This window comes from Cryptomeria japonica, chromosome 9, assembly GCF_030272615.1.
Source record: "Cryptomeria japonica chromosome 9, Sugi_1.0, whole genome shotgun sequence".
Classification (NCBI taxonomy): Eukaryota; Viridiplantae; Streptophyta; class Pinopsida; order Cupressales; family Cupressaceae; genus Cryptomeria; species Cryptomeria japonica.
The window spans coordinates 50,139,823-50,158,764 of NC_081413.1; positions in this window are offsets into that span (position 1 = coordinate 50,139,823).

The window sequence follows — 18,942 nt, forward strand, 5'->3', positions numbered from 1 at the left end:
TCCAAGATGGCAACCTATATGTTTAAGAAGGAGAGTCCTAGATTTGATGGAAATAATTATATTGTTTGGAAGTACTGGATGGAAGTTCATTTGAAGTGTCTTGGAGAAGAGTATTGAAAGATTACAAAGAATGTCTACAATGTTCTTCTGAATGGACCAGTTACCGCTAATATAATCAAGGAAGTTGAACATAGCATAAGGGCTAAGGAAGCATTGCTAAGTGCCTTGATTGATTCAAAGATGACTAATGTGATGGGTTTGAATACTGCACATGAGATGTGGAAAAAGATAGAAGTCTTGTATGAAGGAGATGCACAAGTTAAAGTTACTATGTTCCAAATTTTGAAGGAAAAGTATAAGACATTGAAGATAGGAGAAGATGATAACACAACATCCTTTATAGCTAAAGTGAATGAACTTGTTATGTACATCAGATGTATGGGTGGAACTATTGAGAAAGATGAGAATATTGCTAAGGTGTTGATATCCTTTCCTTATGCTTATAAATATAAAGTTCCTACTATTGATGATATCTGAAGTGTGATTACTATAACTACATATATGTTGGTTGGTAAGCTTGCTACATTTGAGTTGAGAAAATTTGGAAAATCACATGGTAAATCTAAGATTGTATTTAAAGCCTCCATATCTGGGAAACAACTGTATGATCTAGGAAAGATTTCATCTAGGGTTTCTAGATATGAAAGAGAGATGAGAGAGATGGAAAAGCCATGAGGGGTTCACTGGCTAGGAAATATTATATCACTTCCATTCATGTTGGGGGGTTTAATATCCCAAAAATGGGGGTACAATATATTTCCTATTGGTGATAATTGGGGGATTCTTTAGTATTCCATGAATGCACATACTATAACTCAGGTACATAAAGTGAAGCCTTCGTGGGAAGAGCAGGAGAGACAGTTGGATGAACTTGAAGCACTTATTGCTTGGAGATTGCCTATGGGAGCCGGTAAGTATGATGAAAAGTTACCTTTGAAATGTTTCTCTTGTAATAACATAGGACATTTTACTTCTAGCTGTCCTAAAAGAATGTCTAGATATGATTTAAGCATGATAAATTTTAAAGGCATGATAGATCTGATAAGGATGATAGCTATAGGAAGCATGATAAGTATTAAAAGCCTTATAAGCCCTACCAGAGGTGCAAAAATTAGAAGAAATACTATTATGCTGCCGATGAAGGTGTGATAGATGAGGAATTAGACAATGGGAATTCAGGAGATGAATTTATATTTATTGCTATCAAAGAAGATGATTTGGTACCATTGAATCCTACAAGTTTCATTGCTAAGGAGAAAGATTTGGCTACTGAGATTAAAGAGAAAGATGAATGGGTAATTGACATTGGTTGTTCACATCATATGACAGGTGATAAAAGTAAATTTGTTAATATGGAAAGGTATGATGGTGGTATAGTAATATTTTGGGATGATAAATCTTGTTTGATTCATGGTAGAGGTTCTATATCTTTTGATGGTAAGAATGATACTGATGATGTCTTGTATGTTTAACATTTAAAGAATAATCGTTTAAGTGTTGGATAGATGGTTGACAAGGGATATAATTTGCAATTCAAGAATGGGAAATGGAAGATTTTGAATGCCTTTGGTATAGAGATTGCAACTGGGACTAAGAATAAAGGTGATATCTTTCACTTGAATGTTGGCGATAAAAGTTGTTTGATTTGTCAGATTGATGAAAGTTGGTTGTAGAATAGAAGGATGTGTGATGTTAATTTGGACTCCATGATAAGGATAATCTCTACTCAAGATGTTAGAGATTTGCCTACGATTGTGAAGCCCTCTAATTCGGTATGTATGGAATGTCAGTTGGGAAAGAAAACAACATCATTTAGAATTAAGTCATATACATCTAATGGTATAATGGATCTTGTGCATATTGACTTGTGTGGTTCTACAAGAGTGAGAAGCATGTAGGGTGATAGGTATTTCATGTTGTTGATTGATGACTACTCTAGAATGATGTGGGTGACTTTTTGGTGTAGGAGCAACCCTTCAAGTTGATCGATCAGGCTCAGAGGAGGAAGGATAAGGAATAAAACATGTCTTAGGATTTTTTACATGTGTTTCAATCATGCCTTGTTTGTTTGTAATAAGAGACCCCATCTTGTGAGCCAAACTCCTATTTTGGCATCTTGATAAGCCAATTAGGACTTTTGGACAAAATGGGATCAACTGTGTGTAGGACATAGTTATCCTAGTGTTTTTAGTGCTTCTAGGGTGTTTTAGGAGGGGTTAGTCTTAACCCAAGGCATTGGGAGGAGAGGAATGACATTTTGACAACTTTGTCAAAAGTTGTCAAAAGTTGTCATAAGCAACTTTTATGCAATTTTTGAATTTTTCATTGTTTGAACTCCTCCAATAGCTCTAACCTTTTGTTTTCAATTGAGAGTAGTTGTGGAGAGGTATATACACCTTGAGGGTCCAATTCCCAAGGGGATACTATATGGAGGAAGGTTTTGATGATTACAAACTAATGAAATTCTAAGTTTTTCTTGCAATTCTGGAGTTTTGGCATGGGGTACGATATTTTACGGATTGGGATCAATCCTCAATGATGTGAATTTGTTAGAGTAGTGAATGACCTTTTATTTGGATTTGTTTTGAGGTTTAGACTATGTGTTTTGCTTTTGTTATTCCAATTTTGCTGTAGGTACCCAAAAAACCAGGGTTTACCTAGGGTTTTGCTTCTCCATGGCCATAACTTGCAATTTATCTATCTGAAACTCATGGGATTGGGTGAAATGCAATTTTGGCCTATGTATTATATGATTCCAAAATAATTTTTTAGGAGGAGAAAGGGAGGTGTGTGTTTGATCTGACCCTAGGTAGACATCTCTATGTGGCTTCCTAGTTCTTAAATAGCAAAGCTACCCTAGAAGACAAATGGTGATGATTCTAGACATGTAACCCTAGAATACATGATGGTTTATGGTTCCCCACATTCTCATGGGGTTGTTATTGTATGGTTTTTTCATTTGGATATAGTTGCTTCACAAGTGGAGGCCTAATTAGCCCTTTAGGATAGTTGTCCTTCATCGGGATCAGACCTTTCCTTGTCAGACCTTGACCTTTCCTTTTTGGGGAATTGTGTAAGACCAAAAAGGGTATTTGAATCTATTATTTGTTTGCCAGGGAATTTGGGAAAGTTTGGACTTAAGGTCCCTTTACCCATATCAAAGGGCTACTAGCAAATAGGCTTAATTATGAAGGTGCTATAGGATATGGTGTTGAATCCTTAAAACCAGTGTCTGATCTAGTCCATATGAATCATGTCTAGCCCAAAAAAGGTGTGGTAGTGGTCAAGAAACCTTGGATGCTTCATGGTGCATGATGGAGAAAATTACCCAATTTGAGTAAGTATGAGTCATGGAGATTGTTAGATGTTGAACTAATGTTGTAGAGCCTTGCCTTGATACAATCCTATTATAGACTTGAGGGGTCAGTTTCATACATCTTGGAGTGTTTGGCAGGAGACAAGGGGGCCTCTACATCAAGTGCTATCAGAGCTAGTAATGGCTTTGGTAAAGAGATAGAGATTTGAGAAATGGCAGAGGGAGAAGAAGAAGTCCCTAGGGGACCAATCACCAACATGGAATTGGCAAATATTGTGAGAGAGCAGATCGATTCTTAGAAGGCCATGCAGAAGGAGTTAGAGAGGTTGAGGGGTAGAGTAGATGGGAACGAAGATGGAGGCACTGGTAGTGGTGAAGAACGGGATGAAGATGAGATCCCTATGCTAGAGGAAGAGGTGATTCCTCCTGACCAGAGGCACTTCCTTAATGCTCTCAAATCCATGGAGAGCATAACCATGGAGTAGAAGATTGATTTGCCAACTTTCACTGGGAAGATGGAACCAGATGTAGTGGTAGATTGGATAGACTTCCTGTCTAGTTTCTTTAAATGTGAAGACATTTCAGGACACCAGAAGGTGAAGATTACTAAGTCCAAGTTGAAGGGAGCCACCCTAACTTGGTGGAAATTTGTCCAAGAGGAAAGAGAGAAGGACAAAAAACCCAAGATTGTTTCTTGGAAGAAGATGGTTGCCTTAGTAAAGGAGGCCTATGTACCCAAAGATTATGAAATTTAACTTCATAAGAGGAGACAAAATCTCAAGCAGAAGGAGATGGATGTGAACTCTTACACTAAGGAGTTCCAAAGGTTATGTATGAAGTCTAAGACAAAGGAGGAAGAGAGTGAAAAATTTGTTTGGTACCTAAATGGATTAAGGTACAACATTCAAGAAGAACTAAACCTCCTTAGCCAGGATACAATTAGTAAATGCCATCAACTTGCCATCAAGGTGGAAGAGAAAAACAAAAGGAGGAAAGAAAAGAAAAATAAAATAAGAGGAAGACAAAAGAGGGGTTGAAGAAGTTTTTTTAGAGGTAAGGGAAATGGTTTTGGAAACAAAGGTGAAACCAATCAAGAAGGCACTAAAGGAGAGAGTAATTCCAATCACAATGGAGGATACAATCAAAGAGGTAACTTCAGATGAAGAAGACCACCATTTAGGGGAAGATCTCAAGGTAGAGGTCTAATCAGATGTTATAAATGCAATCAAGAAGGGCACATGGCCAACAGATGTCCTGACAAGCCTACTAGTTCCATGGGGGAAAGGATAAGTAACTTGGTTCTAGAAGCTGATTGCCAAAGTGTGGCAAGTGAAAATACATACCAAAGTGTCAATACCCCTAATAGTTATGGCTACCCTAAAAGAGGTGAAGCTTTGATGATTAGAAGAGTAGTAACTACCATGAAGATGGATGATAAAGAGCTCCCATAGAGAAAGTCTCTATTCAAGACCACTTGCAAAGCGGGTGGAAAGGTATGCAAGGTTCTAATAGATTCTAGTTCAACTGAAAACTTTGTGTCTCTAGAAATGGTGGAGAAGCTAAAGTTGAGGATAATACCTCACCCTTGCCCCTACAAGGTCTCATGGCTCACCCAAGGTCAGCAAGCTATTGTGGAAGAGTAGGCTTGGGTAGAATTCCAAATTGGAACCTATAAGGATAGATTGTTGTTTGACATTGCAAAAATGGATGCTTGTCATCTCCTATTTGGGAGACAATGGAAATTTGATTTGAAGGCACAACATGATGGTGATAGGAACACATATTCTATCACCAAAGAAGGTAAAGTGATTGAGTTGTTACCTTTGATGGAGAGTGAGGAAGAGACCAAACCAAAGGAGGCCAAGGTGTTGGTGTTAGGAGGAAAGAAATTCATGAAGAACATAGCAGATGAAGGTATTGTTTGTTATGCCCTTATTCCTAGTCCAACACTGACAAAGGTGGAGAAGTCTGAAGACAAGAAAGAAGACAGATTAAGGTTGGTTGACCCTGCAATGTAGTAGCTACTAAACAAATACAAGAGTGTCATCTCTGATGGCATGCCAAGGTCACTACCTCCCATGAGGGATATAAACAATTGCATAGATCTTATACCTGGATCCACCTTGCCTAATAAAGCAACATACAAGCTCACACCAGATCAGAATGTTGAGATGGAAAAACAGGTTGAAGAATTGTTGGAGTCTAGACTAATTGGCAAAATGTTGAGCCCATATGCAGTCCCTATAGTCTTGGCACCCAAAAATGAAGGCACTTGGAGGCTTTGCACCAACTCATGGGCTATCACAAAAATTACTATCAGGTATAGATTTCCAATGCCTAGGATTAAGGATTTGTTAGATTGCTTGCGGGGTGCTAGATATTCTACAAAAAATGACTTGAAAAGTGGCTATCATCATATTAGAATTAGGTCGGGAGATGAGTGGAAGACTACATTTAAAACAAATGAGGGGTTGTATGAGTGGAAGGTCATTTTTGGCTTATCTAATGCATCTAGTACCTTTATGAGGCTAATGAATGAAGTCTTGAGGGATTTCATAGGAAAATTTGTCATAGTCTACCTAGATGACATTCTAATCTTTAGTCAAATCAAAGAAGAGCACCTAAAACATGTAGACCTGGTCCTAAGAAGATTGTATGAAGAGAAATTAATGATCAATTTGGAAAAGTATTTCTTTACACAGGAAGAGATCATTTACTTGGGATTTGTAATCTCATATGGTGAGTTGAAAATGGATCAAGAAAAGGTGAGTGCCATATTGTCTTGGCCTACGCCTAGAACAATGAATGATGTTAGAAGCTTTCATGGCTTAGCCACATTGTATAGGAAGTTTATAAGAGGCTTTAGCCATATTTGTGCTCCTATGCTTGATACCATAAAGCGAGGACAAAAGTGTAGGTTCAGTTGGACAGAAGAAGCAGATAACTCCTTTGAAACATTGAAGAGAAAATTTGCAAAGCAGTCGGTCCTTGTCCTACCTGATTTCAAAAATATCTTCCAAGTGGAGTGTGATGCCATTCACATGGCTATTGGGGCAGTGCTCAGTCAGGAAGGAAGGCCTATTGCCTTCTTTAGTGAGAAGTTAAATGAGGCAAAGAGGAGGTATTCATCCTATGACCTAGAGATGTATGCTCTAGTACAATCCTTGAAAAAGTGGAGACACTACTTGCTACCAAAAGAATCCATAGTCTTCACAGACAATCAGGCCCTTAGTTTTATAAATAGCCAATAAAAGTTGAATCACATGCATATGAAGTGGGTGGAGACCCTACAAGCCTTCACTTTCACTCTTAAGCATAAGAAAGGGGTCAAGAATAAGGTGGCAGATGCTTGAGTAGAAGAGTCCTAACTACAAATCAGATCGAGTTGGAGAGTGTTGGAATAGACTTCTTGAAAGCTATGTATGAGGATGATGAAGACTTTGGAGATATCTATAAGGTATGTGCTTCATTTGATGAGCGGTTTCATGTTGATTTGTCTGAATTTTTTATTCAAAATGGATTGTTGTTTAAGGGTACACAATTATGCATACACAAATGTTGTATGAGACTAAATATAATCAGGGAGAAACATTGTGGAGCAATGGCAGGCCACTTTGGCCTTGACAAGACACTAGATTTGGTGAAGAGGCACTACTTTTGGCCCAAACTACAAACAGATGTCAGGAGATTTGTGGAGACATGTGTGATATGCCAAAAGGCAAAGGGGAAGTCCACAAATGCAAGCCTATACCAACCTTTACCCATTCCTTTAATACCATGGGAAAGCATAAATATGGATTTTGTTTTAGGATTTCCTAGGACAAGGAAAGGATATGATAGTGTTTTTGTAGTGGTGGATAGGTTTAGTAAAATGGCAAATTTCTTGCCATGCAAAACCACTTGTGATGCTTCCTATGTTGCAGATTTGTTCTTCAAGGAGATTGTTTGGATACATGGTTTACCTTTGACCATAGTCTCTGATAGGGATGTGAAATTTATTGGACACTTCTAGAGGAACCTAAGCTTGGTACAAATCTAGCCTTCTCCTCAGCCTACCATCCCCAAACGGATGGCCAAACTGAAGTTGTAAATAGGTCATTGGGAAATTTGCTAAGGTGTTTGACTAGACAACATGGAGAGAGATGGGATAGAATATTGTCTCAGGAAGAACTCTCCTATAATGATGTAGTGAATAGAAGTACTGGTAAGTCACCCTTCTAGGTTGTATATGGCATCCACCCAAGGGGTGTGATGGAGCTAAGAGAACTACCTCAAGGAGAAGTCATTAGTACTGATGGGGAAACCTTTGCTACCGCCATAAAGGAGATCCATGACCAGGTTAAATATCACCTTCAATAATCTGCAGAATGATATAAAGCTCATGCTGACAAGAAGAAGAGGGATGTCCAGTTTGATGTGGGAGACTTGGTGTGGGTTCACTTGAAGAAGGAAAGACTTCCAAAAGGTAGATATACAAAGCTTATGCAAAGAAAGATTGGACCCTGTCAAATCTTGAAAAAATGTGGCCAAAATGCTTATGAACTTCTACTCCCACCTGATCTTGGTTTGTCACCTATCTTTAATGTATGTGACTTAACTCTTTACAAATGTAGTGTTGATGCAGGAGAAGAAACAATTCAAGTTATGGCAGATGACATTCCCAAACATAAACCACCAAAGTTGCATAAGGTTTTAGACACCAAGGTTGCAAAGATAACAAGGAGCAAATTTTATATGGAATATTTTGTGGCTTGGAAGGGACAACCTGATTCTTAAGCATTTTGGATGACAGAACAATAGATCAAAGACCATGGTGCAGACCTGCAGGCTCTCATCTCAAGTGGACTTGAGATTTCTTCTTCTAGGGAGTATGGTGTAGGAACAACCCTTCAAGTTGATCAATCAGGCTTAGAGGAGGAAGAAAAAGTAATAAAACATGTCTTAGGATGTTTTGCATGTGTTTCAATCATGCATTGTGTGTTTTTAATAAGAGACCTCTTCTTGTGAGCCAAAATCCTATTTTGGCATCTTGATAAGCCAATTAGGACTTTTGGACTTAAGGGGATGAAGTGTGTGTAGGAAATAGTTATCCTAGTGGTTTTAGTGCTTATAGGGTGTATTAGGAGGGGTTAGTATTAACCCAAGGCATTGGGAGTCAAGGAATCACATTTTAATAACTTTGTCAAAAGTTGTCATAAGCAACTTTTATCCAATTTTTGAATTTTTGGTTGTTTGAACTCCTCCAATGGCTATAACCTCTTGTTTTCAATTGAGAGAAGCTATGGAGAGGTATATACAGCTTGAGGATCCAATTCCCAAGGGGATACTGTATGGAGGAAAGTTTTGATGATTGCAAACTAATGAAATTTTGAGTTTTTCCTGCAATTCTGGAGTTTTGGCACGGGGTACGACATTCTACGGATTGGGATCAATCCCCAATGATGTGATTTTGTCAGAGTAGTGAATCACCTTTGATTTGGATTTGGTTTGAGGTTCACATTGTGTGTTTTTCTCCTATTATTCCAATTTTGCTGTAGGTACTCGAAAAACCAGGGTTTACCTTGGGTTTTGCTTCTCCATGGCCATAACTTACAATTTATCTATTAGAAACTCATGGGATTGGGTGAAATGCAATTTTGGCCTATGTATTCTAAGATTCCAAAATAATTTTGTAGGAGGAGCAAGGGAGGTGTGTGTTTGATCCGACCCTAGGTAGACATCTCTATGTGGCTACCTAGTCCAAACAACAAAGCTACCTAGAAGACAAATGGCGATGATTCCAAGTGTGTAACCATGGAATCCATTATTATTTATGGTTCCCCACATTCTCGTGTGGTTGTTCTTGTATGGTTTGTTAATTTGGATATAGTTGCTTCACAAATGGAGGCCTAATTAGCCCTTTAGGATAGTTGTCCTTCACCGGGTTCAGACCTTTCCTTGTCAGACCTTGACCTTTCATTTTTGGGAAATTGTGTAAGACCAAAAAGGGTATTTGAATCTATTATTTTTTTCTGGGGCATTTGGGAAAGTTTGGACTTAAGGTCCCTTTACCCATTTCAAAGGGCTACTAGCAAATAGGCTTAATTGTGAAGGTGCTATAGGATATGGTATTGAATCCTTAAAACTAATGTCTGATCTGGTCCATATGAGTCATCTCTAACCCAAAATAGGTGTGGTAATGGTCAAGAACCCTTGGAGGCTTCATGGTGCATGATGGAGCAAATTACCCAATTTGAGTAAGTATGAGTCTTTGAGATTGTGAGATGTTGAACTAATGTTGTAGAGCCTTGCCTTGATAGGATCCTATTGTAGACTTGAGGGGTCAATGTCATACATCTTGGAGTGTTTGAGAGGAGACAAGGGGGTCTTTACATCACTTTTCTAAAGGAGAAATCAAAAGCATTGGAGAAATTCAAGATATTCAAAGAAAAAGTGGAGACTGAGACTAGATTGAAGATGAAGTGTCTGTGATATGACAAAGGATGAGAATTCACTTCTAGTGACTTTGATATATTCTCCAAAAGGAATGGAATTAGAAGAAATTTATCTACTCCTAGAACCCCTCAGTAAAATGGAGTTGTTTAAAGGAAGAACAAAACAATCTTGAATGCTACTAGAATGTTACTAATTGAAAGAAATGTTGCACAAATCTTTTAGACAAAAGTTGTTAGAACTTTTGTTTACACATTCAACTAGGTGCATATAAGAGGTGATTCTAGTAAGACTCCTTATGAGCTATGGTTTGTTCATGTTCCTATAGTTAGATATTTCAAAGTTTTTGGAAGCAAATGTTATATCAAAAGAGATGAGGATATAGGAAAGTTAGATGCAAGATGTGATGAAGGAATCTTCTTGGGAAACTCTACTAAGAGCAAGGCCTATTAGTGTTACAATAAAAGGTTGAAGAAGATAGTATAAAGTGAAAATGTGAAGGTTGATGAATTTCAATGGAAGAAGATAAGAGAATATGGATATGAGATTGATGATCAGGATATTATTTCTAAGCCTGCACAGATTGAGATCCTGAAGTAGAATGACCTGGTAGAGACAATTAATCTAGATATTTCTACTATTGGTGAAGACGTTCAAGAGACTGAGAATCAAAACAATCCAAAGAATTAGAGGTATGTGAAATTGAATCATTCTAAGAATCAAATTATTGGTGATAAGAATAAAGTTGTGATGACTAGAAGAAGACTTGCTGCTGAAGAGATATGTTTGATTTCTAAGATTGAGCCTAAAGATGTTGTTGAAGCATGGAAGGATGAGAATTAGATAAAATCTATGGAGGAAGAGTTGAATTAGATTGAGAAGAATAAAACTTGGGAGCTTGTTCTGAGACCTCAAGATAAGAATGTGATTGGTACTAAATGGGTCTTCCAGAATAAACTGAATGAAGCTAGTGAAGTTATGAGAAACAAAGAAAAATTGGTATGTAAGGGATGCTCTCAAATGGAAGGTATTGATTATGAAGAAACTTTTGCTCCTATAGCAATAATTGAAGCTGTTAGATTGTTGCTTGTATATGTTGCTTACAAAAATTTCAAGGTATATCAAATGGGTGTCAAGTTAGCCTTTTTGAATGGTGATCTTGAGAAGGAAGTTTACATTGAGCAACATAAAGTATTTTCATTAGTAGATGAAGGAGATATGGCATGCAGATTGGAGAAAGCATTGTATGGACTAAAGCAAGACCCTAGAGTCTGGTATTCTAGATTAGAAGAGTATTTAATGAAGTTGGGATTTTGTAAAGGTATTGCAGACAATAATTTATACTTTAAGGTTCATAATGATAACTTTTTTATTGTTGAAGTGTTTGTGAATGACTTTATTTTTGGCAGTGATGATGATTTGAGTATGAAGTTTGTTGATGACATGCAAAAGGAATTTGAGATGTCTATGATAGGTAAGGTGAAATTCTTCTTAGGATTGTAGATTACTCAGATCGGTAAAGGTATTTTCATTTCTGAATCTAAGTATGTGAAGGAAGTGTTGAAGAAATTTGGGTTAGCTAATTCTAAACCTATTGGAGCTCCCATGGTGAATGGATGCAAGTTTTCAAAGCAAGATCAATCTCAAAAAGTTAATCAGACTTTGTACAGATCTATGGTTGGTGGATTGTTGTACCTAACTTAGACCATACCGGATATTATGCATGTTGTTTTTCTTTGTGTCATATTTCAACTTGATCCTAAAGAGACTCATGTTACTGCTGTGAAGAGGATTTTCAAATATTTGAAGGGGACTATTGACTATGGGCTATGGTATCTGAAGAATGATGATTTCATGCTATGTGCTTATAATGATGTTGATTGGGTAGGTGATTTAGATGACCAGAAGAGCACTACTGGTGGAGATTTTTTGGGGGGGAAGAAGTTGGTTTCATGGGCAAGTAAGAAACACGCTTCTATATCTCTATCTACTGCTGAATTTGAATACATTACTGCTGCAAGCAACTATACTTAGGTAGTTTGGATGAGGAAAATTTTGAAAGATATTAGAGTTGTGTATGATGAGATGACTGTTATCTACTATGACAATTCAAGTGCTATTAACCAGGAATCCAATATTGCACTCTAAAACAAAGCATATATATTTATTAAGTATCATTTCTTTAGGGAGAAAGTTTTTGATGAGGAAGTAAAAATGGAGTATGTATATATAAAGGATTAGATTGCAGATATTTTTACGAAGCCTTTATCTACAAATACATTTTTGTATTTGAGAGACAAGTTATGGGTCTTTGTTCCTCCTGATGAGAACTAGGTGTATCGACATGCATCAATCTAGTGGACTTTAGAGTCTTATCTTCTTATCTAGGTTGGTGAGTTGGTGCTGCTACTCAACCAGAGTAGTCAGTGAGTTGTTAAAATTTGTGAATTTATCCTAAGGGGGAGAGAAGCTTGATCAGTTTATGTCTTTGGTATTTATGTCAAAGGGGGATAGAAGCATGTGAAAAACTACCTTATCTTTGGTGTTTTGTGTGCATGATCTTAGGGGGACTTTGTTGGAATCTGTTGGTGTGGATTTATTCCTTTGCATTGATTATTTTTCACATTCATATGTTTCCATCAATTCCAAATGGGGAGATTGTTGGATATTGTTGTTGCTAGGATATGTTGTTGTCATTGATGTCAACATATTCCTATGTTTTGGTGTTGCAGAGATTTTTTTTGGTGATCTGGTGATTGCAGTGTGCTGATATTTTTGTTTATCTATTTGCTATGTTGAATCAACTAGAGATACATCATTATTTATTGATTCCATGATGCTATGTGATGATTTGATCGAGTTGTGGATTCCAGTATAGAGATTGGTTTTTAGTGTCTAGTGTTGTAGTGTTCTGGTGTTTGATCTGTTGTGCTTTGATATGATCATATCTTGTGTTGTGGATTTGGGAGAGTGTTTGGGATGTTTGTGTGTATCTTCATTTTAGATGGTTCATGATTTGATGCTCCGCAAGCTATCTATCTTGTTCGAGTTGCTGTTGTTAAGTGTTCTTGAGTGTTAGTGTGTTGATCGATGAAGATTTGCATAAGTGGTGTTTGTGCAGCTATTGCAAATGGTTCTAACATGCTTGTTGGTGTTTCCTAATCATGCCCTATTTGTTCTGATGGTATGCATTGGCCTTTGTGTGATTTTTTGATGATCTTTTGGGTCTAGTGATATTCTTCATGTTATGTGGTATTTTGGTAGTGTAACATGTTGCGGTTGATCTTGACAAGGTTTCTGGTGGTGATGCACATTTGAGGAGTTGATTTATGTCCATGCTATGTTGTTTATGACATTGTATTTGTCTAGTAGTTGTTTTATGTATCGTATGATGTAATTTTGTAATTAGGTGATAAGGGTTTGGTCGAACTTGTAGTCCAAGTTAATGATTTGTATAAATGGTTGTAATATTCATGTAATTCGGTGGTGTGTGTTGACTTTGCATTATCAGAGAGTGGTGTATGTGTGATCAAGTGAATTCATATTTAGGTGTGGCATGTTGAGCAGATGTTGGTGAAGGGAAGGCATATGAGCTTAACAAGAATTGTCAGCAGGCATTAGCAGGTTCTATTTTTGCAGCTCATCTTAATCGAATTGTAGTTTTAATCTTTTTTTAAAGTAGTGAACCTTCCCTAAGGGTTGGAGCCTTCTGGGTCATTGTAATTTGGGCAGTAAGCTCTAGGCAGTGTGCCTAAATGCATGTGCATTCCCCATTGTAATATTTTTCACATACCACTACAGAGTATCATCTTATTGTGGGTAGGTTACCACCATGTTTTTTCCCTTAACCAGGTTTTCCACATCAAAATATTGATGTTATGTGTCTTGCTATCATTGTTGTTATCTTTATTTTTACTGTAGTTTATCAGATCTGATATTGTGCTTAATTTGTCTAATCTAGTAAAAATTGATTCAGCCCCCCTCTCAGTTTTCCTTCTTTGTAGTTACCAACACTTTCCTCTAAATTTGAGAGGTATATCTCCCTCTTATGATATAAATTTAGGTCTTTCTCGGTATGTTTTTAACTAGAAAGTAGGAAAGGTGAGGTTTATAAATTTTACAATGAAAAGAAAGATGATACTAACTCCATAAGATCTTCACAACAAAGTATGAAGAACAACCTTCATATTACTCAAATATCAATCAACTACTAGCATCCATACAAAGATCGGTAATAGCATAATCATCACATAGAAAAGAATCCAACAACAACAACATGCATAATATCTATATTGAATTCAACATAACATAGTATATGACTTAAGAACATATATTCAAGAATTAAATGAATCATTCAGATCTAGATATAAGATTATAGCATCAAATGTAAACTAAAATACTTGTTGAAAGAACACAAAGTCTACTACAAACAGAATTCAATTAAAGTTCTTTTTATTTGCAATGCTACTATAAACTAAAAAAAACCCTCCTCCCTACCTTAAATAGTCTACCTTCAAACTAATTAAAAATAATGGCTTCTTGAAGATGACCAACTAAAGAGTTTTAAAATGTGACTTAAAAATAAATGTTCCACCAAGACCAATAGTTTTTGAGCAAGAGACTTGAAAATTAAACAAACTAACTAAAGAGAAACTAAAGAACTACCACATCCCCATCTGCCTTTTCATCTTCCAGTTTTGTTGCATCATTTACTAACTCTTGGCTTTTTGTTGCTAGGTCTATTACACCAACCTGGGATTGTTGTGCCACTTGTGCATTTACTCTTTTTTTGTATTCTCTAAAATTGGAGAGAATGGGTGACAATTATTCTATTGAAGGTTCAGTTGTGGCTCCCACTCTAATCCTTCACTTGGAAATCCTTTGGCTAGATTCAACGATCTTCCCTGGGACATCTTTAACTTCTTCACTAATGGAAGTCAACACCATATTTGTGTCTTTTAGATGCTCTCGAGATTTTGGACCAACATTCGTTGTAAAAGAACTATCCTCCACCTACTATCAAAATTCTCTTTTTAATATATCTCCCCCTAATAGTTCCTTTCCATCATCTCCAAACATATTCACATTGATCATGGAGAAGTGACTTTTCAAGTCTCTTTGGAGTTTTATATTCTAAACAATGGAGACTGTGAGGTGAGATTAGAGTTCTTTGGTGACATGATGTTGCCAATCTAACATTTTTCTCCAAACAATGATGTTGTTCTCATTAGGATTCTCAATGATATGTTTTGATATCAGAATATTGGGGAACAACTTGGCTATTTCTTGCATCTCTAACAAAGTAGCATATATCCTTTTAGTTTCTCTTTTAGACTTTTTTAGCTGAACTCTGTGTATAGTAATCATTTCCTTGGGAGTATCATAATTCCTCAATCCATGTTCAATAAATGTTGTCATCCTTATTGTTCCTTGAGTGGTCTGAATGGTTGTATCAATTTCCTTGAGTGGTCTAAATGGTTGTATCTATTTCCTTGGATATTCCCTTATCCGATGAAGAGTCGAAATGTTCTTTAACCATATGATTTAACTAGGCATGTGACATGTTCAGAACTTGAGAAGTTTTGGCCTTGACTTCTATGTCTTCTTCATTTTTGGGCCACTAGAATGAAGGTAAAACAACATCTTGTTACAAATAATTTATCATTTTTGAACCATCATTGACAATATTTTTAGGAGCTAAAGGAATGACATTGAAAGCTATCATCTGAATTAATGTCAGTCGCATGAAATTTCTCTTGAAGACTTCTTTTACATCAGCACAATCCTCCCAAAAGTCTTGTAGCTTTGGTACATCAACATATTGAGTGGCCCCATACAAAAAAATTTGGACATAGCCCTTGTTATCAAAATGGGTTCTCATAGGTACAGAACAAATACCAAGCTCAATGAGCAACTTATCAAAAATTTGGCAAATTCATTGTTTTTGCATGAAAAATGAGATAAACTCATTAGAAAGGAATATCCTTTATTTCTCATTTGTACATATTTAATATTTACAAATGCCATTTGGCTATAAATTTCCATGAAGACTAGATAATCAGAGGTATACCTGGGCAATTTTAGAGGTGACATTTCATAACCCTCGACTCTCAAATATGTAGCACAAGAATGACATTATCTGCATCAATTCTAGCTATCACAATCCAATTAGTGTTATTAATCTCATGAGAATCGAGATGATAATTTTGCACGTAGATAGGTGAAGACCAATTTTGGACATGCAACAACACATGGGTAACAACTTGGTTGAGACAAAGTAAACTCTACATCTTTCTATGTAATGGGGGACCTTTCTAAGCTATACAACCTTCTGCAGATATCATGCACTACAAGTGGCCCTATATCTATCTCTTTAAAAAGGTCTAGCTCTCTCTCAATTGAATGAGAGTTTTTGGGTGGCATAGAAACCAAAGGGAAAAAAGATAGGCACAAGAGCTTCATTAAATAGGCAATATCATACCACGTGCGTTCATATTGGGGGGTTTAATATCCCAAAAATGAGGGTGCAATATATTGCACATCGATGAAAATAGAGGGGTTTTTAATTCGGGCTATGAAAAATACAATATTTTGTGCAAACAGGGTGACTTTTAATTCAGGATGTGTATTGGGAGGGGGTGGAAAAATGTTGGGAAAAATGGTGTCTCAATCTTGCATTTATGCGAGGTTACTATTTATAGTAAGTTTTCATTTGAGCACGAAATGGTGTGAAACTCTCCCTGAAGCTTCTAGTTGGCTAGATAAGCATTCCGGTAAAGTTGCGTCGCAAGGTCACAGCTAGTTTTGAAGATATTAAAGTTTTCCTCTTGGAGGGGTGCAATAAAATGTTTAAACTTAATTTTGGAGACTTTAGAGGCTCTGAAACGCCCTGAAAAGTGGCCGTAATTGGTGAAGTGGGTTACGAGGTGATAGAGCACTTCGCGAGCTTTCCGGCGCTTCAAACGGTTCGTCAATCGGACACCCGGTTCTCAAGTTATGGCCTCCGGAAGTTTGTACTCTTGAAATAGGAAAAATAATTTGTATCGAATACATAAATGAGCTGTAAAAAGGGAGTGACACATGTTGATGTGTGCTTTAACATGTCATAGGGCATCTAGAAGGGAGATAAGGTCGGCTACACCTTATTGGGTGGTTTTAGCCCATGGTTTTGTAATACCGTTTGACGGTTTCTTGTATTGTATCTTCTATTTATGAGGTGTGTGAGATAGAGGTTGGGTGTAAGAGTCCTATGGCTATTGAGTTGCCTCTGAATCTCTAATTAGTGCTACTCCTACGAAGAGCTTGCTATGCAAGTATGTTGTAATCTGTTTTGATTGCTGAATAAAATATTGAGCTGCTTTTGGAGGGTGGGGTTTTTCTCCTGAAAGGGTTTTCCCCACATAAATCATTGTGTTGTGGTATGAATGTTATTATATCTATTTCTATTTTCTATAACTGTTGTAATGATCTAAAAAAGTTTTGCATTACCGTCCTCTCAAGGTTAGTGTAGGAAGTTGTTTCCGCTACTTAACTTCCTTACAAGTGGTATCAGAGCCTGATCACCTTTGGTTTCAATTGTGGGCAGTTGGGTTTTTTGAACTAATCCAGATTTGAGTGGGAGCTTGTGCAAAAGACACTTTTTGATCTTGTTGCAGGAATATTCAGATGGCGAGTTCGTCAGGGAGAATAGAGGTGGAGAAATTTAATGGAAGTAATTTTGAGATGTGGAAGCTGAAGATGGAAGATCTGTTAATAGATCGAGATCTTTGGGATGCTGTTGATGCGAATGTCCAAAGGCCCTCAGATCCTACTGCGGCAGCTCAGTATGATGTTATGGACCGAAAAGCCAAGGGTCTAATCAGACTGTGCCTAGCAGACTCTGTTCTAATCAATGTCCATGAAGAGAACTCTGCAAAGAAGCTATGGACTAAGCTTGGTGAGATGTATCAAGTGAAATCTTTATTAAATCAAATTTTCTTAAGAAAGAAATTGTATTCGTTGAAGATGGAAGAGGGTGGACGAATTGTAGACCACCTGGAAGCATTTAATATGTTGGTGACTCAATTAGTATCCGTTGGTGTTAAGATGGATGAGGAGGAGAAATGTCAGATCTTGCTTTGTTCTTTACTTGATTCGTGGGATTCTCTTGTTATGGCTATCGGTAGTACTTCTGTCGTTTTGAAATCTGAAGACGTGGTGGGTGCCCTATTCGGTGAAGAGATGCGAAGGAAGGTATCCATCAGTTCAAAGGAAGCCCTAACCGTTCGTGGAAGACCTAAGGAGAAAGGCAAGAAGAATGAGAAGCACGACAAGTCCAAATCCAAAGGGAGATCAAAATCTCCTGGAAAGTCAAAAGTCATTTGCTGGAACTGCGGTAAACCGGGTCACATCCGTAAGGACTGCAAAGAAGAAAAAGAAAAAGTTCGATTTTGATTCTGAGTCCAACAAGGAAGATGGCGATGTCTTTATTGCGGCTTTGGCAACTCATGCAGGTAATGATGCCTGGCTAATTGACTCAGGTGCATCTTTTCATATGACTTCCAATAGAGATTGGTTTTCTGAATATGAAGGATTTAATGGAGGTAAGGTGTACTTGGGTGATGATTCACATCTAGACATTGTTGGTCGAGGTAAAGTTAGAATCAAGTTTTCTGATGGTAGAATAAAAAGGATTAATGGTGTGCTGCATATCCCTGGATTAAAATGAAACCTGTTATCTATGAGCAAACTGATAGATGCGGGTGTGCATGTAGTCTTTTCTGAAGCAGGATGTAAGATGATTAAGGGTGCTATGGTAGTTGCTAGAGGTGTCAGGTTTGGCACTTTATATAAACTTGAAGCATACACTGTTGAGTGTAATAGCACTTCTGTAAAAAGTAAATCTACGGATACTTCACTGGAAGATTTTAAGGTTTCACCTTCAGCAGATGGAAATGGTTTTTGGGTACCTAAGGGTGCTCTTTCGTCTGAAGCAAAGTTACCTATAGAGAAGACTATGTTATGGCACCAGAGACTTGGCCACATTGGAGAAAAGGGTCTAAGGACCTTGAAAAATAAAAACCTTGTTGAAGGTTTGAATGACTGTAATCTTGACTTTGATTTCTATGAGCATTGCATTTATGGAAAACAAAACC